The sequence below is a fragment of the Gorilla gorilla genome, chromosome 1 (assembly GCF_029281585.2).
Source record: "Gorilla gorilla gorilla isolate KB3781 chromosome 1, NHGRI_mGorGor1-v2.1_pri, whole genome shotgun sequence".
NCBI lineage: Eukaryota > Metazoa > Chordata > Mammalia > Primates > Hominidae > Gorilla > Gorilla gorilla.
In genome coordinates, this window is record NC_073224.2 from 123940836 (window position 1) to 123966210 (window position 25375).

The following is a 25375-nucleotide window of genomic DNA, read 5'->3' on the forward strand; positions in this document are numbered from 1 at the left end:
ACCCTCAGCACTGGCTTTTCCCATGATCTCTCTTGCTGCTTGCCACATTCTGTTCTCCGTACAACAGCCTGAGAGATGTTTTAAGTAAACTCAAATCCTATGTCTCACCTATATAAAACCTTTCTGGGGCTTCCCATTCCATTTACTATAGACTCTAAACTGATTTCCAGCTCTCCTGGGCACCGCATGATCTGCTCATCCTTCCAACTCCTGTCTTCATCACTCTCTCTTTTACTCATGGTGTCCCAGCCAGATTGGCCTTCCTTCAATTCTGTAAACACGCAATACTTTCTTGCCTCTGGATCTTCACATTTATCATTCCCTTTACATAAAATGATGTTCCCCGTCTTCTCATGGTTGGCTTTCTGTTGACATGTAGATCTCAGCTGAACTGTCACCGCCCCAATGAGGTGAGACGTCCCTGACCATCTTCTCCCGAATAGGCTCTGCTTCACTCATCACATCACACTGTTTCTCTCCTCCTAGCTGTTAAAACTATCATAGAAAATAAAGTCCGTTTTAAAAACTAAATGAGATAATATATGTAAAGCACCTGATACATAGTAAAGGGCTCGATTAATATGTTAGAGCTCATATGTAGAGCTTTCTATGTGCAAGGAGATGTCCCGTATGACCTCTTGGTCTAATCTCAACTGATTATTCCTTAAAATAAATATCTGGGTGAACTTGCTGGGTCAAGTGTGTGAAAGTTTAAAATATCTTGTCACATACTCACCAGATGTTTGTGTTAACTTACACTTCCACGAATAACATGCCTGTCTCTCCACATCTTCACCAACACTTAGTAACTTCAGTGAATCTAATATTTGCTAAACCACTCGTAGTTTTCAAACTGAGTTTAATGAAGGGATAATGTTCTTTGTAATGCAAGAGAAATCCCCAAGAAAAGAAAGCAGCTTGTTAAAAGTATGTCAGTTTACCTTTTTTCTTCTTAAACGTTGGAGTACGAAGAGCTCTTGATTGGCACAAAATTCCAATTTCATCAGAAAACTCAACTGGGGAAATATCTACTTTCAAGCTCACTTACATAGGTGTTGGAAAACTTACTTCCTCGAAGATTATTGGACTGAGAGCCTCAGTTCCCATTTGACTGTTGGCTGCCCTCAGTTCATTACTATATTGTCCTCTTCAGCATGGCAGCTTGCTTCATCCAGCCCAACGAGAAAGAGGAAGCGTAAAACAAGATGGAAGTCACAATCTTTTCTAACCTAAACATGGAAGTAACATTCCATCATTTTTGTCCGATTATACTGATTAAAAGCAAGTTACTAGGTTCAGCCCACACACAAGGGAATGAATACCAGGAAGCAGAGATCACTGGACTCAACTTAGAGGCTGGCTACCATACCATCATTGTCAGACTCCGGAGGAAATGGTTGAGTGACATCTATCTGACCCCCCTCAAAAAATAATTGACAAACAGAGGATTCAGTAAGAAATTAAAAAGAGATTTTGCTAACGCCTTTTCCTTTCTCACTTTGAAGGTCTTGCCTGGAAATACAGCCAAGTTGAGCTCATATAACCCAAAAGCTCTGGCCCTAGTTCTCCCTGTATGGTGGAGGGGATGGCCCACTGTTCCTTACTTCTGAAAACTGGCTCTTCAAGTACACTTCGAATACCTGGGATCCTACTCATATCCGTGCTATAGATGAGAAGAAAATTGCTTCTTCTTGGCAAACAGCTTTGGCCTGGGCAATGATTCCAGCCTCTCATTACTATGGGAAACTTTCTAGTATTTTCATTTTTGTGGTCACTGTTCTCTTCTATCTCCTTCTTTGTATTAGTCCACAAGCACTAACTTTCAAAAGCACTAAGACATTCTAGAGTCCTTGATTGTTCACTCATCCTTCCATTCCTTTATTCAATAAACATGTATTAAGTTCCTATTATGTCATATGTGCAAATTCTTACGGTAATAAAAAGATGCATGAGACATAGACACTTTATTTAGTCAAACACTCAACAATGTTTGAACATTTGCTCTGTACAAGGTGCTAAGGATCAATAAAGGAGTAGTCCAGTTTAAGACAACACAACAAAAACAAACTCTTCACTCCATTGGCTGTAACACCTTTTTACTGAGATCTTCATGGTTCAACTTCTTGAACAGGTGTTGTTTTTAATAGTCACTCTCTTCACATTTTTCTTCTGTTCCTCAACACACAAATGAATTGTGTGTTGGACTTTCCAGTTGAACTTTCAACCCAATTATTTGTGGAAATTGCTCTTACAAATTACTTACAATTTTGCCAAAACCACTAATCAATTATTTTACTATTGCATTTGATGTGTCAGCAGCATCCGACATAGTGGACCAAACTCTTCTTGAAACACTTTCTTCAACTTGACTTTTACAAGGCCATCTCCTCGTAATTTTTCTCCTTCCTGCCACCAACTCCTACTCAGCATATTTAGCTGGCCGCTCCTTCTCTGTTCAACTTCCAAATGTTGATATGTGTATTCCAGGATTCAGTCCAGAAACTTTCCCTATTATCCATGAATATTCTTACCCTAGCTTATTTACACTACTCCTGTGCCTTTAAAACTTATTCTATGCTACTCATGTCCAAATTGACCTCTAGGACTCAAGCACAAGGGATGTAAGTATCCTAAAGTAACCCAGGAGTTTAATAAGCTGGCCAAGGAGAGGAATTTTCCTTTTCCCAGCATGGGGGGCTGTGCCTAGTACAGCTCCTTGTAGAATGGGTGGCTTCTCCTCTAAGAAAAATGAAGCCCTTTGCATGAGCCCCAAGGACTTCAGGTGCTGGGTAGTTGATTTTTCCAGATGATCTTGTGAACAGCTGGCACCTAAATCTAGACTGTTTCACACCAAAAGCCTGTGTGCTCCTCCATTGATAAAGCTGTGTCCTTGTGCTTAAAATGATAAAAAATTATAACAAGGGAGACTAATGCTCCGACACTGGAATGCAGACTCCCATTGTGAGCCCAGCGTTTCCTGACCATTTATGCATCAGTATTAAATAGGAGGATGGAGAAATCATGCTGTCTATTCTTTTTCTGATCAGTAATCTTTGTGAGCTTTCCTAATACAGCATTTTTTTTTTCTGAGCACAGACAAGGGACTTTATTGATGGTACATGACAAGATGGAGTTCCCTAGGCCCCTCCCTCCTCAGGGGGTCTGCATGGAAACTGTGAGAAGGGGAGATTCTCAGTATGATGGGGGACTGAGTGTGGCAGGGACTCCCCAGCAGCTGAGGGCCTCTCTTTTCCTCTCATGCTCTCGCTGGGGCTGGTGGTCTAGAGGTCTTACTCCTTGGAGGCCATGTGAGCCATGAGGTTCACCACCCTGTTGCTGTAGCCAAATTCATTTTCATATCAGAAAATGAGCTTAACAAATGGTCATTGAGGGCAATGCCAGTTCCAGGATCCAAGGTAGAAGAGTGGGTGTCAGTGGTTAAGCTGGAGACAACCTGGTTCTCAGTGTAGCAAAGGATGCCCTTATGGGGACCCTCTGATGCCTGCTTCACCACCTTCTTGATGTTATCATATTTGGCAGGTTTTTCCAGATGGTAGGTCAGGTCCATGACCAACATGATGGTGGTAGGTACATGGAATGCCATGCCACCGAGTTTCCTGTGCAGCTTATTGATATACTTGCTTACAGCCTTGACAGTTCCAGGAGATGCAAAGATGATATTCCTTTGAGCCCTGCAGTTTTCTTGCCACATTTTCACAGAGGGGTCATCCACAGTCTTCTGGGTGGCAATGATAGCACTGACTGTGGTCATGAGTCCTTCCACCATATCAGAGTTGTCATGGATGATCTTGGTCAGAGTTGCTAAGCATTTGGTGGGAAGCATGTTTTTTTTTTTTTTTTTTTTTGAGGCGGAGTCTCGCTCTGTCACCCAGGCTGGAGTGCAGTGGCGCGATCTCGGCTCACTGCAAGCTCCGCCTCCTGGGTTCACGCCATTCTCCTGCCTCAGCCTCCCGAGTAGCTGGGACTACAGGCGCCCGCCACCACGCCCGGCTAATTTTTAGTATTTTTAGTAGAGACGGGGTTTCACCGTGTTAGCCAGGATGGTCTCGATCTCCTGACCTCGTGATCCACCCGCCTCGGCCTCCCAAAGTGCTGGGATTACAGGCGTGAGCCACCGCGCCCGGCCTGGAAGCATGTTTTAACATCATCAAGAAGCATTGCTGATGATCATGAGGCTGTTGTCATATTTCTCATGGTTAACGCCCATCGCGAACATGGGGGTATGAGCAGAAAAGCCAGAGATAATGACCCTTTTAGCTCTCCACTATAGGTGAGCCACAGCCTTCTCCATGGTACTCCATGCCAGTGTACTCCATGATGTACTTAGTGCCAGCCTTGCCCTAATTGATTTTGGTGGGATCTAGCTTTTGGAGGATGGTGGTGGAATTTCTATTTATGAAAAGCTTCCTGTTCTCAGCCTTGATGGTGCCATGGAATTTGTCATAGGTGGAATCATACTGGAACATGTAGACCATGTAGTTGAGCTCAATGAAGGGGTCATTGATGGTGACAATATCCACTTTACCAGAGTTACAAGTACCCCTGGTGACCAGGTACCCAATAGGGCCAAATCCATTGACTCTGGCCTTCACCCTTACCATGATGTCTCAGGGATGTGGCTAGTGCTGCACAAGAAGATGCGGCTGTCTGTCGAATGGGAGAAGCAGAAAGCTACAGCATATTGTTTAACCCATAGTTATCATATTGAGAAATTCTTCACACACTCTGATGTCAATAGGTGGTGACTTGGGTGGGCATCACTTGACAGAGCAGGCTGACGTTCCCTGAGCATGTGGACAATTCAGTTGTCTCAGTGTCACTTGTTTAAAAGATAATCTTTTTCCCTATTGAATTTACTATTGTCAAAATCAATTGGCCATATGAATTTAGGCCATTAACTCACACATAGGCAAAAATTCCCTCAAAATAAATTATAGGCCTAAATTTAAGGGCTAAACTACACACTTCTTAGAGGAAAACATAGATTAACATATTCATGGTCTTGAATTGGCAAAAACCCAACTTTTCCTCACTAAAAAATAGTTGAAAAATTAAACATGATCAAAACTAAAAATGTTGGCATTTAAAAGCCATCAATAAGAAAATGAAAAGGTAAACCATAGACTGAGAAAAATAATTTCAAATCATATATTTAATAAAGGACTTATATCCAGAATATAAGATATACCGACAACTAAGCAACAAAAAGATAAATAACCCAATTTTAAAATAGGCAAAATATTTATATAACAATTTCATCAAAAATATGTAGGAATGGCCAATAAAGTACATGAAAAGACGGTCAGTATCGTCAGTCAGCAGGGAAATGTGAATCAAAACTACAGTGTGACACCACTTCTTACCCACTAGAATGCTATAATAAAAAAGGACAGTAACACCTGGAGGAAGTGAAATAACAATGATGTGGAAAAATTGAAATATTCATGCATCGTTGATGGACATGCAGCCATGTTGGAAACCAGTTTGGCAGTATCTTAAAATATTGAAGATAAATTTACCATATGACCTAGCACTTTCACTCCTGTCTATCCAGAAGAAAAAAAAACCTGTGTCCACACAACACATGAATGTGAATATTCATAGCAACTTTATCCATAATTGTTCATAAAGTGGAAACACATCAAATATCTATCAACTGATAAATGAATAAACTAATGGGAGCTATCCATACAATTTAATAGGATTTGGCACATAAAAGGAATTAAATATTCATATGTGCTGCCACATACATGAACCATAAAAGTAAATTAGGCTTAATGAAATAAGACAGATACAAAAGACCACATATTACATGATTCCATTTATATGGTCTCCAGAAAAGGCAAATCTGTAGAGCCAGTAAGTCAATTAGGGGTTGCCTGGAGCTGGGGACTGGGAAAAAGTAGTGGTGATTGATGAGCATGAGGGATTTCTTAGGAAAAATAAAAATGTTGCAAAACAGGATCATGGTGACAGTCACACAAGTCTAAAATTTTACTGAAAATAATTTAACTGTCCACTTAAAACAAGCAAATGTTATGTCAATTATACCTCAGTAAAGCTGTTTAAAAATAAAAGAAATTTAGTAGTATGGCCCCCATCAGTCTTGCCCTTTGTTTAATTTCTCACTTTCTTTAGGGCTTTTATTTATTGGTTCCACTCAGAGACTCCAAGAGACACTGGCTGAAATCTATCAGCCTTCAGAACTCTCAACAGCTGAGGGAATGTGCAGGTCCATCCTGAAGGTGATGGGGAATCTGTAAGGTGCACTCTAGCATGTGCTACAGAAGACAAAGTTGTGTGATGCACCTGGGTGGTTTCAGATAGCACTCCACATGTCTCAGCAAGACCCAGGGCCTGTAGCTATCAGAGAACAAGCTACTACATCTTGCAGCACAGGGCCAACCTTTTCTAGGCAAGTGGGTTTGAAGCATTGGTAGTCAGGTCCCAAGTAGCAGTTGAATGTCTACAACATGGGAGGAGGGCAAGACCTAGAGTGGGGCTTCAAAGCAAATCATTTGTAGAATATTACTTCCAGCAACTGCAGAAAGCATTCCTTTCAAGTGTTTATGGGATGTTCACCAACACAGACCATATGCTGCACCATAAAACAAGTCTCAATATATATGCAAGGATCAAAATCATACAGAGTATATGCTATGGCCACAATTGTATTTCATTAGAAGTTCAAAACAATAAGATATCTAGAAAATTCCCAATTTTAGAAAACAAGAAACATATTCTGTTGGTATGGCTTACTTGGGTCAAAGGCAAACTTACAAGAAAAAATTCAAAACATAAGTAACTGAATGATGATAACCCAATGCATCAAAACGTTGGCTACGGCTGACATAGTGCTTAGAGAGAAATTTACAACTTTAAATGCCTGTAGTGGAAATGAGCAAAGGACTAAAGTCAATTATATATGCTATTATAATAAGAACCCTGAAAAAAAGGAGTAAAACAACCCCCAAGTTAATAAACATAAGCTGATAATAAAAATAAAGAAAATCATGAAATAGAAAAATGAACAAACAATAGAGACAATCAGTGGTCAATCCTTCTGTACTCCATGCACAAAAATTCATTTCAGAATGATTTTATATTTAAATATATATCCAGAACCACAGAGATCTTAGAAGAATAAATAAGAAAATATAGGGATAAAATAAGAATTCTGTGGGAATAAAAATCAGAAAGTAGTTGCCTACCAGGTAGATTGGGGGTAGGGTAGGGAATTAGCTAATAACAGGCAGAAAAGAACTTTCTGCAGTGACGAAAATGACCTATACATTTTTGGGTTGCTACCTACATGGACATATATAACTGTCAATGTTCATTGAACTGAACACTTGAGATCTGGGCATGTTAATGAATATAAATTACACCTCTTTTTTTAGGTAGAGGAAAGTGTCTTGGAGAGCTTATGGTGGTGAAATTTGGGCAGTTCTCTGGCATAGGCTCAAGGAGCATTCACAGCATCTTCAGTTCAGAAATTTGCTGAGAATGGTTTTGTACCCAAAAATATGGGAAAAGTTCAAACATCTATGATAAGAGTCATTGGGGCATACAACCACAAATCCCCACTCTTGTGGTACAGTGTTACAGGCCAAAAAGAATGAGTGTTGTGACCAACTCAGTATACCACTGGAGGCTATGTGAGCAAACAGGAAACTGTTCTCACGCAAGCAAGATATTGGAAAACTGACAAACTATGTCTGCTGCCAGAAGGGGTGCCAAAGGCAGTCATGCCCCTAGTGCAGTGTTCCTTGTGATTATCTGTAGGAACATCTGAAACCTGTTGTACAAAGAAAGCAATTATGTGTATCTGGGATAAATCAAGGAGCTGACCAGCCATTACCTCTCCCTCCCTGTTTTTCTACCTAATAAATACAAAGGGCTGTAGAAGCTCAGGGCTGCCTTTGCTCACTAGAAGCAAAGAGCCCCCGACCCCTTTTTTTAAAACATATCCTTTTGTCTTTGTCTTCATTTCTGCATTGGTCCCCCCTCGTTCACCCCGTAGCAACTGACAATGACAAGTGGTGCCTGGGACAGGGACATGAGCAAAGAAGGTCTGCTGCAGCAGAGAAAGTGAAACTGACAAGACGAATGAGAAACCCTGGGAAGAGTCTGCTGGCAGATATAATGTCAGTACCTTAAAGAGGTACTGGGATATAAGGTCAGTGCCCTAAAAAGGTACTGGGATATAAGGTCAGTGCCCTAAAGAGGTAATGGGAGTGGGATGTTTTCTGAATCAGGGTAACATGGGGCAGAATTTGTCTATTGAGGAGCAACATTATGTGCAGTTGCTTAAAGTTTTACTTAAGCAATCTGGTGCTCAGGTTAGTTCTCAAACACTAAGATGCTCCAGGAGGTTATTATGCATAACCCATGGTTTCCACAGACAGGCATTCTTGATGTGGAAAATTGGGACAGAGCAGGAGAAGGATTCAAACGGGCTCATCAAAAAGGTCTTAAAGTTGATCCTTCTGTTTTCTCCACTTGGAGTTTAGTCCATACTGTCCTCCTGCCATTATTTCTTTCTTATTCTGCTAGACAACAGGAGTCATGTTCTGAGTCCAAAAGTTTGAAAGAATCTTTTGTCCCCCACCCACAGCGCCAATTGAAAATAAAAAACAGGAGGAGAAGGACAAAAATTGGCATATATCACCCACTCCAGTAGCAGAAAAACTGTACTGCCTCCTTTAGTAGCAGAAATAGAGACCCAATACAAAGAAATTTATGCTCTGCTGCTATAGCTGGAGAGCCCTTAGGACCTTGTACTTTTCCCATTTCTGTAAGGCCTGATCCAAATAATCCATAGCAGTTTATTCATGAACATACTCCACTAGAGTTTAAGTTGCTGAAGGAGTTGAAAGCTAGTGTAGTTAACAATGGAGTACAAAGCCCATTTATTTTAGGATTGCTAGAATCTATATTTGGTGCCATAAGCCTTCCACCATTTGATGTAAAGCATTTGGCTCACGCTTGTTTGTCTGCTAGTGCATATCTAGCATGGAATTTAAATTGGCAAGAACAGTGTGCAGACCAGGCTGGACAAAATTGTGCTGCTGGACATGGAAACATTACAGAGGATATGTGTTGGGTAATGGCCCTTTTTCAGACCTAGAACATCAAATGGCACTCCCAGATGCTGCTTATAAGCAGTGTGCCTTGGCTGCTAAACACACCTGGGCCACAATTCCAGAGGAAGGGGTCCCAGTACAGTATTTTTTACATATCATGCAAGGATCGCAGGAGCCCTATGCACATTTTCTTGCAAGATTACAAGAGGCAGTGAAGTGGCAGGTTCCTCATACCATGGCTGCAGAAGTGCTAACCTTAACTCTAGCTTTTGAGAATGCAAACGCAGATTGTAAACATGCACTGGAATCTGTGAGATGTACAAAAAGCTTGGGAAATTTTCTCAAAGCTTGTCAAGATGTGGGAATTGAGCTTCATCACTCTATAATGATGGCTCAAGCAATGGCTAATTTAGTGATGGACAAATCTAAAAAAGGCCACGGGGCAAATCCTAAAATGGGAAAATGTTATAATTGTGGAAAAAGCAGACATTTCAAAAAAGAATACTGTCAGACCTCTGGGCAGAAGGGATCTTATAATGCAGCTCCCCCACCCCCAACAGAAAAAAATGCCGGGACTTTGCCCTCATTGCAATAAAGAAAATCATTGGGCTAGTCAATGCTGCTCAAAATTTCATCAGAATGGCACCCCCTGTCAGGAAATAAGAAGTGGGCCTGGACCCAGGCCCCACAAACAATGAGGGCATTCCCAGTCCAGGCCACAACCCCATTTCAGGGATGGTTTTCTGGAGGAACATTGATTCCCTCTTCCCAGAAACACTCAGAAATGCAGGCTTCAATCTCCCAGTCAGAGAGAGGGTTATGTTAGTTGGAGGAGACAAACCCACCAAGATTCCCACTGGTATCTGGGGACATTCGCCAACAGGACATATGGGATTAATTTTGGGCAAAAGCTGTCTTAACTTACAGGAAATTACTGTAGTCCCAGGAGTTGTTGACTCTGATTATGAAGGAGAAATTCAAGTAGTAGTGATGTCACAGGATCTTTGGGTTTTTGAACTGGGAGAATATATTGCTCAGATATTGCTTATTCCCTGTAAATTGCACCCTTCCCCATGAAAGGAAAATCAAGGAAATCAAGGATTTGGGAGTACAGCTAGGAGGGAAATTTATCTATCACAACCCATAGCATCTAATAGACCCACCTGTACAGTGCAAATTAAAAGAAAGAAGTTTTATGGGCTTATGGATATGAGAGCAGATGTGTCAGTAATATCTAAAAATAATTGGCCCCCATCCTGGCCCTTACAATTAACTTCTACATCCCTAGTGGGAGTAGGAACAGCTCAAAGTGCTCAACAGAGTGCTGAGATTTTACCCTGTCTTGAACCAGATGGACAGTCATGTACTTTTCAACCTTATGTTGCAAATATAGCTGTTACTCTATGGAGTTGTGATTTACTTACAGTAAATTACTGTAAATTACTTACAGTAAATTTACTTACTGTAAGATTTACTTACAGTAAATTTGAGATTTACAAATAAAATTATTGACAATCCAGGATTTAAAATGTTAAGGAAAATGAGATATCAGAGCTTAAAGAGCTTAGGAAAGTCCCTACAGGGAAACCTTGATCCTATATCTATAACTGGACAACCAGATAGAAAAGGGCTAGGTCGTCAGGATTTCTGATGGCAGTCATTGATATTTCTCCTCTACCCACTACTTTGCCACTAGAGTGGCTGACTGACAAACCTATATGGGTGGATCAATGGCCCCTAACTCAGGAGAAACTAACTCAACTCCATCAGCTAGTAAAAGAGCAATTGGATGCAGGACATATTGTAGAGTCAGTTAGCCCTTGGAATTAACCAGTATTTGTAATTCCAAAAAAGTCAGGAAAACGGCAATTGCTACATGATTTAAGAGCATTAATGCACAGATGAAACCAATGGGTGCATTACAGCAAGATCTGCCACCCTCAGCAGCCATTCCAAGGGACTGGCCTCTCATAGTTATAGATCTTATAGATTGTTTCTTTACTACACCCTTACATGAGAAGGATAAGCCTCGATTTGCCTTCTCTGTGCCTTCTATTAATCAAAGGGAGCCTGTCTCTTGTTATCAAAGGAGAGTTTTACCCCAAGGCATGCTTAACAGCCCTGCACTATGTCCATATTTTGTAGGGCAGGCATTAAAGGAGCCTCGAAATATGTTTCCTACTGCTTACATCATTTATTATATGGATGACATTCTTTTGGCCACTCCTACGGAACAGTTATTACACCAATTGTTCAGAGAAACAAAACAGGCTTTGATTAAATGGAATCTCAAAATAGCTCCAGAAAAGGTGCAAACAACTTCCCCATACCAGTACTTAGGCACTATTGTTACTAAAAGAAGTGTTCGACCTCAGAAAGTAGTTCTCCATAAGGACAGGTTGGAAACCTTGAACAATTTCCAACAATTGTTAGGGGATATTAATTGGCTGTGCCCAATGCTAGGTATTGCTACTTACCAACTCAAACACCTTTATCAGACCCTCCAAGGAGATTCTTCATTAGATTCTCCTCGGCATCTTACTAAGGAGGCAGAAGCTGAATTACAGCTTATAGAACAAATGCTTCAGCAGAGACATGCCTCCCGGCTACAGCCGCAAAAGCCTTTGCTTCTGTTTATTCTTCCTACCCCCCATTCTCCAACAGGACTTTTGGGCCAATTCATAGACAAGTCAATAATGGTAATAGAGTGGCTCTTTTTATCCAATCAGACAGTAAAATCTTTACAGGTTTATCTTTCTTTAATTACTCAACTTATAACCATTGGTAGGCATAGATCAAAAATGCTTATGGGATATGATCCAGACAAAATTATTGTTCCCTTAGATTCCCAACAACACGTTGCAGCATGGGAAATGTTGACTGCATGGCAAGTTGCTCTTACAGATTTTGTAGGAATAATAGACAACCCCTATCCATCAGACAAAATTTTGCAATTTTATAAACTTCACCTTTTTATCCTCTCTGTGATTACTCATCACAAGCCTATTTCAGGAGGCCAGACTTATTTTACTGATGGCTCTTCCAAAGGCCCTGCAGCTATTTGTGGACATAAGCATACTCAAGCAATAAAAACCCCTGGAGTTTCAGCTCAATAATCAGAATTAATAGCAGTTATTCAGGTTTTACAGCTCACTGCTTCAACTCCTACTGTCTGTGATTCAGCCTATGTTGTAAATGTAGCCAGTCGCATTGAGACTGCCACTATTAAAAGCACCTAGACCCAGAGCTGTTTAACTTGTTTCTAAGACTTCAGCAAGCTATTCACTTTCGTGCTGCTCCTTTTCATATTTCTCATACTCGTTCTCACACACAAATTCCTTGACCACTATCTCTAGGTAATGATAGAGCAGGTAAACTGGCTGGTTCTGTATTTCAACAAGCTCAAGCTTCTCATGCATTACTGCATCAAAACACTTTTGCCCTTACTCAAATGTTTCATCTGCCTTACAGCCAGGCTCAAGCTATTGTGCAAGCCTGCCCCACTTGTCAGCATGTCCTTGGTGATATACCTGTAGAAGGATGTAACCTATGAGACTTAGCTTCAAATGAAATCAGGCAGATGGATGTTACACATATAGCAGCCTTTGGCAAACTTAGCTATGTTCATGTGACTATAGATACTTACTCTCATATGCTACATGCCACATGTCAAACAGGGGAAACAGCTGGCCATGTCCAACCACATTGCTTGTCATCATTTGCCCATATGGGGGTGCCTAAACAAATAAAAACTGATAATGGACCTTCTTATGTTAGTCATGCTTTTCAAAATATTTTACAGTTATGGGCAATCACTCTTAAAGCAGGAATTCCTTACAATCCCCAAGGACAAGGCATTATAGAGTGGGCACATCAAACATTACAATGTATGTTGAAAAGACAAAAAGGGGGAGTGGGAGACCAGCTACCACCTCAAACAAAATTACATTTAGTCTTATTTACTTTAAATTTTTTGACTCCTGGTATGATAATAAGACTCCAGCAGAACAACACTGGCAAATATTAGAGGGAAAAAGGAAAGTTTACCCAAAGGTATTATGGAAATCCCTGGAAAAAGGACAATGGAAAGGCCCAGTGGATTTACTGACATGAGGATGAGGGTATGCTTGTGTTTTTACAGGAGATGGACAAACCATGTGGGTGCCCTCAAGGTGTGTGCAATCATGGAACGAGAGACTGGAGGGACCTATGGACCCCAACTATGGGTCTGGTTCTCCCAGTATGAGCCATGAGCCAGTTGAATCTGAATGCAAAGACAGAGCAAGGACCGACCAGGGTCACATAGACATCAACCCCCATAACATGAGAACAGATCAATAAAACCACACAGGAAGCTGAGAAACTGCTGGAGCATCAGGATCAGGCAAAAACCCCTGACTGCATGTTTATGGCCATGCTAGCTGTAATATCATGTGCAGTATGTTTTCCCTGTGTAGAGGCAAAGACATATTGGGCATAGGTTTCCAAACCTCCAGTAGTATGACCTGTACTCTGGAGTGACACTCCTCCAGAGATATATCATGATCAAGGAGCATGGGCACCAGGACCCCTAATTCCCCCTGACATAGAGCAATTAGACTCTCAGAACAATGGTATCAATTATACTGTTCCATTGCAGGGACTTCCTTTATGCATCACCCAGGATACATCACTCAACCACAGTTACCTTACAATTCAATCCCAGGCATGGTTGAGTTACCATGGAAAATAAATGTACCTATTAGGCCTCAGCTCTATTAATATTACTGGTATAACTACTAATCACTCCTGGCCCAATTGCCCAAATTGTATTAATTATACAGAATGGGCTCCCTTTGATAATTCTAACCCCTCTCCTTGGACCCAGTGTCTTGGCCCCACTAGCTAGACAACAGTCCACGCTAATGGGAGACATTATCGACTGGGGTCCCTATGGTCATTTTGTTGGGAGAGATGAGCATCAGACTTCATGGCATGAACTTTGCTGGCACTGGTGGTGAAACTTTAACATCTCTTCACTACATCATATTGGGATTCAATCCCAATCTCTTGTGCAAATTGCTTGGCACCACTCAGGCTTTAGCCCACTTTTGCCTCAATGGCATTATCAAGGAAAGAGAGGTCCAATTCAGGAGTCGATATGGAAAGCAGCACTCCCATTTACGAATGGCAGCATTTGGGTTGGAACACTATTCAATAATAGTAACAGTGGTAAATGCAGTTTTAATGTTACCCTTATAGAAAATATTACCACTCAATTTACAATTTGTGTTTTAATCCTTATGTTTCTCTAGCAGCAAGAGGACCAACTCCAGATGGACAATGCCCAATTGACTTGTGATTCCTGTCAACTGTATCACTGCCTTAATCATAGCACAATACAAACACACAGAGTATATCCACCCTAATAATTCTAAGTCACATTCCTGGATTATGGGTTCCTGCAAATTTGTCTGAGCCTTGGGCGGCCACTCCCACTTTACATCTCATAAAATTCTTTTTTACCCAGCTTACTCATGCTCATAGAGCCTTAGGCATGATAATTTTTGCCATAGTCTCCTTAGTTACGTTAATAACCTCTGTTGTGCTGTCCTCAGTGTCAATGCACAGCTCCATTCAAACAGCTCAATATGTAGAAAACTGGACATGCACAGCTGACCAGGCATGGATGCTTCAAAATAAAATTAACGCCGAGATACAAACAGAAGTGGCAATGTTAAAGACTACTGTTCTGTGGCTAGGAGAACAAGTACAAAGTTTGCAGTTGCAGCAGGAATTGTGTTGTCATTTTAACCATATTCATATTTGTGCGACCAATTTGGAATATAACAAAAGTGAATATCCATGGGACCTTTTAAAGGCCCATTTACAGGGAGCTTTCACATCCAATGATACTTTTGATAGTAATGATTTACAAAGTAAAATCCTTAACTTGAATAAGCAGACTTGAGCATTTCAGCTCCTTTAAAAGCTTGAGCAGAATTCCAACAAGGTTTAGAAAGCCTTTACCCTTGGACCTACTTCAAACAGCACCTCAATGTCTTTTTTATAACTATTGTATTAATGTTATTATGTTTCTGTTTTTTGTTCATAGTCTGCAATATCAGCTGGACCACCAAATGGCAACTGAGAGCTGCACAACCTGCAATTACCTTTATTCAATTAATGCAAAAGCAAAAAGGGGGAGATGTTACGGGCCAAAAAGAATGAGGATCATGACCAACTCAGTATACCACTGGAGGCTATTTGAGCAAACAGAAAACTGTTCTCATGAAAGCAGGACGTTTTAAAACTGACTAACTACGTCTGCTGCCAGAAGGGGTGCTGAAGGCAGTCACACCCCCAGTGCAGTGTTCCTTGTGATTATCTATAGGAACATCTGAAGCTGTTGTATAAAGAAAGCAATTATGTGTACCTGTGATAAATCAAGCAGCTGACCAACCATTATCTCTCCCTACCTGCTCTTTCTACCTCATAAACACAAAGGGCTGTAGAAGCTCAGAGCTGCCTTTGCTCACTAGAAGCAAGGAGCCCCCTGACCCCTTGTTTTAAAACATATCCTTTTGTCTTTGTCTTCCTTTCTACATTTGACCCCCTTCGTTCATGCCGTAGTAACTGACAGCAACAGTACAGGCCATGTAATTAAGTGGCTATCACTAGACAGCCTTCCTTCAATGATGCTCTTCATCTAGGAACCCAGAGCTCTCCAGGGTAAAATGGCAACTGAGGTTTTGGATATATTGAGTGGGAAAGAAAGTCAACTCCATAAAACTTAGTAATTGGAGCTGTCACCATTACAAATTTCTAAACTTTGCAAGACTGCAGCAGCATTTCAAATGACACTCTGAGAGAGGAGAGAATGGGCTCATGTGGATTTCCCTCCAAACATATTTACTGCACAAAGGCAAAGTTCACATTACACTTGGAGATTTCTCTCAGTCTAGTTTAAGATCACAGATTGCAGATCCCAGACAACTGGAATCAACCAACTAGTGTCCTGTTAAGGCTAAACCTAAGACTCTTTACCACACTACAGCCTTACAATTGGACTTCTCTTCCTGTTCCTGGGAAGAATTAGAGATATACATTAAAGGTCACTTTTCTTCTGAGAAAAGGGATACTGGAAGAGACAGGAGCAATGAATATGTGGCAGGAGTTCAAAGTGATAAGGGGAAAGCCAGGAGCCACAGAACATAGAACTCCAGGGCTACCTTAGGGGATGAAGTGACCAGCACTCTGACTCTTCTGTCCAGCTTTTTAATAATCTAACAGTTAGAGTTTCTTTATTTTCTTTTAGCTACTCCTGGCAATGGTGAAGACATGGAATTTTTGCAAAAAAAAATGGGGTGGAGGAAAATAAACCATTTGTGTGAGTATATAACCATTTGATTTCGTTTTTAGCCCTCTCCAGGGTCAACCTAGAATCAGATCTGCTCCCCAGCATCTTCTGTTTCCTGGCGAGTGTTTCCTGCAATATTGGATTGGTAATGACAGGCGGGAGCTGCCTTGTGACAGGAGCAGGAGGGTTTCTGGGTTAGAGGATCATCCGCCTCTTGGTGGAGGAGAAGGAGCTGAAGGAGATCAGGGCCTTGGACAAGGCCTTCAGACCAAAGCTGAGGGAGGAATTTTCTGGCAAGTAAACTTGATTCATGGATGTGTGGCTCCATTTTAAACCCTGCATGGGTGCAGGAAGGTGAACCTTTTCTAGCAAGTTACAGAAAGTTGTAGTCAAATCTAAGCCAATCCCACATTCACAATCATCATAAAAAGAATATTAAATAGTATAAACGGCATCATGTGAAAGACACTGGACGGGGTGTCCAGAGACTGGATTCTGGCCCTAACCCAGAACTTGAGAGGCAGCCACTTTGGACACCAGACCCCTTTACTTCTCATCTAGAAAATCCCACATCAGTTATTTTTCTCGTCTACAACGTTTTTATGTTCTGAAGCTTTTTGTCTTGACAATTGCTTTGCAACATTTATAAAGGACACCATTTACCTGGAGACCTCACCAGCGGGTCCCTGCCTTTCTAGACTGCCCTGAGCTTTTTGTTTTGTAGCATCCTTGGCATCTTTAGTGAAGGCAAAATAAAAGGAAGTGAATGTATAGGAGAGTGTGTAAGTGTGTGTGTGTGCCAGAAAGTGAAACAGAGAGAGAAAATGAGGGGGGAGAGAAAATCAGAGAGAATGAGAAAGACAGAGAATGCATGAGAAAGAGTGAGAGAGAGAGAGGATAAGAGAGAGAGAGCATCAGTGATAGAGAGAGCCCGTGCACAGGCACACAGCACAGAGCAGAGATGGCAAGAGGCAGTATGAGGCCAGATACGCCTCATTTCGATTTTTCATATATGGCTTTATTTTTTAACCATTTGTCTCTGTTGCTCAATAGCCAAGAAATTGCAGAATTCGGTGTAGCAGATCCTTGTGCAAATAACCCCATGAGGAAGGTAGAAAAGGGGTTGCATCCAACTGAACAATGAACCATCAAGGTCCAGAAACATAAAGCAACTTGCCGAGACCATCTAATTAATGTGTAGCACAGCTCAGACCAGAGCTTCCTCCAGAGGCTTCCTCACTTGACTCTGGAGCTGATGCTTGGCAAAGTGGGTCTTCAGTCTCTCCCTTTGCCTCCCTGCGTGCCCAATCCCCTGTCCTCCTCCCCAACCCAGGGTACTTGGGGGACTGTGTGGCTACGTGTGGGCTCTGGCTGTGTAGAGAGTTATGACTTGCCCTCAGAGAAGCCTCTACTTGATAGCACTCAGGGACCACACCCAACACACTGTTCCTCTTTTGCTCTTCTCTGACCTCTTCCGATTTCCTCCACCCTCTGTTTTAATGGTGTCTTTCATAAACAAATATTAACACAAAACAAGATTAAATGTTTGTAATCCTTATGTGTCACCAGTATTTACAATCTAACATATAATACCAGAAAAAAGCAATTCTCAGCCTAGAGGAATTGTTCCTTATGGTGAAAAGGCAGGGAATATAATGGATGGGCAGTGGCCTGTATGAAGATAAAAACAAAGAATCCTTTCAGTGTTCTTTCTGTGCCAGGCACTGTGCTACATGTTTTGCATGTGCTGACTCATTTGTTACTCATAGCAACCCTACGAGATTGTTAATATTATTATCCTCCTTTCTTACAGATTAGGAGACAGACACAGAGAGGTTAATTAACTCACCGAAGGTCCCAGAGTTAGAATATGGCAAAGCTGGATTTGAACCCAGACAGTCTAGTGCAGCATCTGTGCTCTTAAGCAGTAGTTAGTCTAGCAGCTTGAGGAAGGAGGGAACTATGGCTCCACCACACAGTCCCTTTTCCTGGTCTCTCTAGATCCCTGTGAACTTATTGAGGAAAAGCCTTTTCTCTCGGCTTTAGACTTCTTCTGCTTTGAGATGGCAATTCCTTTCAGCCAGTCTGTCTGAAGTTGGCAGCAAAGGGGAAGCAGAGGAAGGGAGCAGGAAGTGCAGAGGTGGAAATACAACCAGAGAGAATTCAACTCTCAGGCTGTTACCCACATCCTCCCCAGCAGCCTCTTCCCTGCCTCCCCAAACTGCAGGGCCTCCTTGGAGGTGCCTGGCAATAGGAAGGGGCTGGGAGTAGACAAAACATGGCAAAGGCATTAGGAGAGTAAATGGTCCTGTCTGAACCCCTGGAAGGAATTGCTACTGTCTTGAATTTTTCACTCTGAATTTTACTCTCACTGTTCTTTGGCCTTTGTTGCCAATTTCAGTTGACCTGGTTTATTCTTACTCTTTCTCAGAAAAGTTTATTCTAAATGGCTAGGCTTGTACCCGGTGTACAGAGTACAAGACATAGAGGTGGGGTGGGCAAGTTTGAGTCTCCTCTAGAAACGTGACCTTAGATCTGTCCTTTAACCTCTCTGATCCTCAGTTTCCTCACAATAAAGTGGGACTCAGAAAACCTGTCTCATGAGATTGTTGTAAAATGAAATAAGCAAGCTGTGAGTCATATGCAGATTATAAAGCACAAACAAGCGTAGAGTATTTATCCAAGCTCCAGGTACCACGGTTTTCATTGCGTGGGCTAATTCCAGGTGACAACTTTACTGTCCGCGTAATGTCTTGTGGATTTCAGAGGAACGTGAAGACATTAAAGTTGTAACCACTGCCCTTGGCTAGACAGCTGGAATATCAGTTCATTGGTTGCTAACTTTCAGCATTGCTATCTGCTTTTGATATCTGATAAGAGTTTTTCGTGGACATTCCTCATTTATGTCCATCCACAATTCCCTAGCAATGGCTCTACTCTCCTCCCAATTTCCCAAGCAGGAAACCATAGGGGTGATTTTGTCTTCTTTTTCTCTCAGCCCAGATCCAATAGGTACCAGGACCTTCAAGGTAAGGTCTGAAATTCAAACCTGTTTTATCTCTCCCCTGCTCTGCTTCCACTGCTGGACCCTGCTTCCAGTCCTCATCGAAACTTTGACACAGATACTCTGATTAATCTCTTAATTACCTTACTTTCTCATATCCCCTATACCAGTCCTTTTTATATCCTCAAGCCAATGTTGACTTCCTACTTCACAATTCTGCTTCTGTTTCTCTCTCTCTTTTTTTTTTTTTTTTTTTTTTGGAAACACGGTTTGGCTATGCCACCAAGGCTGGCATGCAAAGGCATGATCTCTGCTCACTGCCACCTTCACCTCCTGGGCCCCATTCATCCTCCTCCTTCAGCCTTCCAAGCAGCTAGGACTATGGGCATGCACCAATACGCCTGGCTAATTTTTGTATTTTTAGTAGAGATGGGGTTTCATGAGGTTGTCCAGGCTGATCTTGACCTCCTGGGTGCAAGCAATCTGCCCACCTCAGCCTCCCAAAATGATGGAATTACAAGTGTGAGCCACCATGCTCTGCCTGTTTCTCTACTTATTCCAAATATAAATAAGGGGTTTCTCTGACATGGTGCTGGAGACCCAAAATCATGATCCCGCATCACCAGCAGAATTAAATTCAAATTTTCCCTCTTATACCCAACTCTCCACAATCACTCTACTCTCTTTAAAAACTTTGGTGAGCTTTCCATGACCCTAGAAATGCTTATATTCCAAGCACACCTGACAGCTCATTGCTCAGATTACATTTCTTAAATGAGATGGGGTAGAAACAGATGTTTGCTCTTTCCCAATAAATTGCTACACATTCCGACTTCTGTGTCTCTGTTTACTTGTTCCTTCCATGGAATGTACACCCTCTACTCCAACACCCTGACTCTAGCCATCCTCGAACACCTATGTAACAACATCTTTATCAGGAAACTTCCAAGCCAGTTTCAGAAACCATTCCGATAACCTGTCCCGTGTTCACACAGAGCTCCAGAACAAGACCAAGCTGACGGTGCTGGAAGGAGACATTCTGAATGAGCCATTCCTGAAGACAGCCTGCCAGGACATGTCGGTCATCATCCACACCACCTCTATCATAGACGTCATCGGTGTCACTCACAGAGAGTCCATCATGAACATCAATGTGAAACGTACAGTAGCCTGGGGAGGAGATGAAGCAAGTTGGGGAATTAAGGATCACAAAGAAGGACAGGAAGGGAAAAGAAGTCTCTCCACTGAACACCTGCTATACTCTGGACCAAGTGTCTTTGCTGATCACTACCAACTGGGGGAGTTCAAAGCTCCTATCTTCAGTTTTTTACATGAGGAAACCAGTGCTACAGATGGCAAGTAACTTGTCCAAGGCCCCCCAGGTAAGTAAGTAAATAGGAGAGTTAGACTTTAAACTCACCCCTGTGTGACTCCAAAGGCTGTGGACACTCTTTCTATTGTGGCTTCAATCAAAAGTCAACTAAATTCCAACTTCAGACTCTTGATATCCAGCCACTCTTTGCCTCTATGGGACAGAATCAAACCTTCCAGGTGCCACCATAGTCATCATTGTGCTACACACAAGTCACCTTGTGTGTAGGCTTATGATAATGAAATGGGAAAAATTCCCTCGTCCCCCTCACCAGGCATGCAATGGGGGTGTGGCTTGCTTCTTCAGTGCCTCACTGCTGAAACCTCTATGGGAGCATACAGGCAGGCAGGCTGTCGGACTCCAACACCATGGCAGTGTCTGGGGTGAATGTGTACAGCTCCTGAAGCCCCAGTGGGTGTGTGTTACATGGTGCTCTTTTCGTCTTACTCTTTTAGTTTTGACACCTATAGGCGGCTTGTTTTAACCAGCTAAATTAGACCCTCTACCTTGTCGGAAGGTCAGAGGGCTTTCTGTATCCTGGGTTCTTGCTTTGGTTACGGGAAGAATTGGATCACACCTGGGCTTGGAGAATGAGTGCAAGGTTATTTTGAGTGGAGGTAGCTCTCAGCAGCTGGGGAATGCCAGAAGGGGAGGGTTTTCCCCTGGAGTCGGTTGCTCAATGACCCAACTCTTCTCCAACCACCCCAGACAAACTCCACATCATTTTGCCCATGGGTATGTTCCTCCCAAAGTCCAGCTGCCCGTGTATTCCTTTGCTGATGTGTTCCTCCGCTGATGTGTGCCTCCACTGATGTGCCCTTCCTGACATCCAGCCCCTTCTGTCTTCTTCTGCCAATCTGCTCCTCTCAATGTCCAGCAGCTTGTGCATGTGACTGCTAGGGTATTGGGGGCGCTTTATAGGCAGAAAATGGGGGCATGGCAGGCCAGGGTGTTCTTGGGAAATGCAACATTTGGGCAGAAAATGCTTGTCCTCATCTAGGTCCCTGAGGGTGCAGCCCTAGCCAGAAACCACACCCTCCTTCACCCAGCACTTCCCTTCCCCGCTCCCATATCATTTAAAGGGACCACGCTCTTCCCTTCCCAGCACTCCCATATTAAGAACATTCAGAGCCCTCCTGCCCACCTCAAATAAGTTCTCTTGAGAGAACTAGCAAAGCTGGTTCTCAGAGGTCTGTCAGGACAGAATTATCCAGCACATGCTTTCTCACAATACTTTCTTAACAAAAAGAGTTTCCCAGTATGCAGAATACGATCTCTTCAGCTCACCAAAGGGCCTGCTATTACAGAGCCATTTCAAACTAGGTGCCCAAAGTGCACCTTCATTCAATCCTCATCCCTTAAAAGCTTGGTGGTCTTTCCGAATTGCAGCTTCCCAAACTACTTTAAATTCAGACACATTCCCTTAAGGAATCTTGCCATGTAGTCTCACCCTCTGATTCCCAGAGTCCAGTCTCTTCAGCACCACAGCACCCAAGCACAGGCCTGGCCCTCCACATTCAGTCTACTCTGATGCCTTTTCTCACGCAACTAATTGCTTTTGAATCTCCAGTACCAAAAAAAAAAAAAGAGAAGAAAGAAAGAAAGAGAAAGGAAAGAAGGAAGGAAGGAAGGAAGAAAGAAAGAAAGAAAGAAAGAAAGAAAGAAAGAAAGAAAGAAAGAAAGAAAGAAAAGAAAAGAAAGAAAGAAAGGAAAGAAACAGAAAGAAAAAAACATTTCCAGTTTCTACTCACTCATTTCTTTCAGTACCCCTACAGTGCAAGGAGGGTGTTAAGAGTAACCAGTTTTTCATTTGAATTGTTAACTCTCCGCAGCTCCCAAAAACAAGAAATGTGAAATGACAGGGGAAGTGTTAGAGGCATCTGTTTCCTAACCATTATCACTCCAAGGCTTAGAAAATATTTCACAATGTTGGTCATTTCCCCCTTGAGGGTAAACTACTTCCACATTTTCTCCGCCACCAGATTAATTGTTGAAAACACGAGGCTGTCTCTCCAGAAACTCAAATTCCACAGAGACTTTAAACAGGGCCAAGAATAAAAAAATAAGAAAAAATAATAATGCTTTGCCTAGGAAATTCCTTCCTTCTTCAAGGGAAGGCACTCCGAACACCTCCATGATCTTCACTTCCACACAGCTCAGGGGAGGCTGCAAGGTCCTCCCAGTACAGGTGTTAACAACAGAGGGCACACTCCTCTCCGCAGTCCTCCACCAGGCTCCACAGGAAATGCCAGGGCAGGGTTTAAAGGAAGGTTTATCACCCCAACTTTACATAACCAGGTAAACAGAGTCACAGCCAGAATTGGAAGCAGCTTTCCCAGGGAATGCACAATCAGGAAAAGAATGTGGGTTTCCAGCATCTCCCCACAAGCCACTGTTCGCTCAATGACTCCAGGAATGGTCCTTGTGACAAAGTTTTATTAGTGCACTCAAAATGAGAAAAATACCAGCAATTATATGTATATTTAAGAATACATTTCAGAGTGTATATTGCTTATATACAACTGTGTATGGGTGTGTGTGTGACATAAATTCTTCCAGTGCCCTTTTCTGCCTAAGGACTGGGACTGTCCATATTCTCAGAGTATATCTTCCTGATTTTTCAGTTTTTCAGTAATCTGCCATTAATGGTATTGATGTCACGTTGTAATTTTTCAACATCATTACTTGACAGAATATAAAGTGATAACTCTAGGTCCTTTGCCAAAATTACAGTATATACACACACACACACACACACACACACACACACATCCATACACCCAAAAGTCTAGAAATTCTTGCTCTCCAGAACCCACATCAGTTTCTTTTCATTTTGGTGTTTTTCCTATGGCTGTAGCATGGCCCAGTCTCAGTCAGAGTCACATAAGAATATACCCCAAGTCTGTTACAACCACTGCACTTGGGAATAAATATCTATGCACGTTGTTGGGGCCCCTTAGTTATATTTCCTGACACTGACAGAATGCTTTTCGTTGGTAGGTACCCAGCTTGTGTTGGAGGCCTGTGTCCAAACTACTGTGCCAATCTTCATCTACACCAGTACCTTAGAGGTAGCCAGGCCCAATTCCTACAAGGAAAATTCAGAACGGTCATGAAGAAGAGCCTCTGGGAAAAACATGATACGCTCCATACCCATACAGCAAAAAGCTTGCTGAGAAGGCTGTGCTGGCGGCTAATGGGCTGACTCTGAAAAATGGTGGCACAACGCACACTTGTGCCTTAAGACCAATGTTTATTTATGGGGAAGGAAGCCCAATCCTTTCTGCCAGTATAAATGAGGCCCTAAACAACCATGGAATCCTGTCAAGTTTCAGCAGGTCCTCCAGAGTCAACCCAGTCTATGTTGGCAACATGGCCTGGGCCCATATTCTGGCCTTGAGGGCCCTGCGGGACCCCAAGAAGGCCCCAAGTGTCTGAGGACAGTTCTACTATATCTCGGATGACACGCCTCACCAAAGCTATGATAACCTTAGTTACATCCTGAGCAAAGAGTTTGGCCTCTGCCTTGATTCTAGATGGAGCCTTCCTTTATCCCTGACGTACTGGATTGGCTTCCTGCTGGAAATAGTGAGCTTCCTGCCGAGGCCAATTTACACCTGTCGACCGCCCTTCAACCACCACAGAGTGACATTGTCAAATAGCGTGTTCACCTTCTCTTACAAGAAGACTCAGGAAGATCTGGCGTATAAGCCACTTTACAGCTGGGAGGAAGCCAAGCAGAAAACCATGGAGTGGGCTGGTTCCCTTGTGGACTGGCACAAGGAGACCCTGAAGTCCAAGACTCAGTGATTTAAGGGTGACAGAGATGTGCATGTGGGTATTGTTAGGAGATGTCATCAAGCTCCATCCTCCTGGCTTCATACAGGTGACAAGGGCAAAAGTCCAGGTCCTGCTGCCTCCCTTTCACATAATAGCCAACTTATTGTCTTCCTCATGTCGTCAAAACCTGCCCAGTCCCTGGCCCAACCAGAAGCTTTCTGTCCTAATCATATACCAGAGGAAAGACAATGTGATTTGCTTTTTCAAAATCTCAGTGGCTGATTCTGAACAATTGTGGTCTCTTCTAACTTGAGGTCATTTTTAACTACTAGAGCTCCATTTCTACTCTTAAATGAGAAAGGATTTCTTTTCTTTTAAATCTCCTATTTCTTCACGCAGTTCAATGTAAAGAGCAATAAATGTTTTAATGCTTAACCTGGAGGGAGGTGTAGTTTCTGTTAATACCTAGTTCCCTCCTTTTCTTTTCACTTCCAGGTATCACCGTCTTTTACCTAGGAGAGTAGCATGGAGCTGGGGATGGCGGGTTGGCAGAGTAGTGGGAGGATCTGGAAGGGTGATGAAGACTGAATAAGCTCTGCTATGTTTCAGGCATCTACAACATGACCTACATGTGACATATATTACCTCACTCAATACTTATCAGAAACCTATCACGTGGGGGTGACTATTCCCATTTTACCGTTAAGGAAACTTGTTCACCGTCACACTAATGATTAGTGGCTAGGCCTGCTACCAGGAAGTTGGTCTTGAAA

General features: G+C 42.4%; 2 pseudogenes; one reads left to right on the forward strand and one right to left on the reverse strand.

The window, feature by feature from the left end:
• The window catches only part of LOC101146918 (glyceraldehyde-3-phosphate dehydrogenase-like), a 75827-nt pseudogene extending 70856 nt beyond the window's left edge, over positions 1-4971 (reverse strand).
• Positions 4972-16328: 11357 nt separating this feature from the next.
• On the forward strand, positions 16329-24655 carry LOC101142183 (3 beta-hydroxysteroid dehydrogenase/Delta 5-->4-isomerase type 1-like; annotated as a pseudogene).
• Positions 24656-25375: the final 720 nt, after the last annotated feature.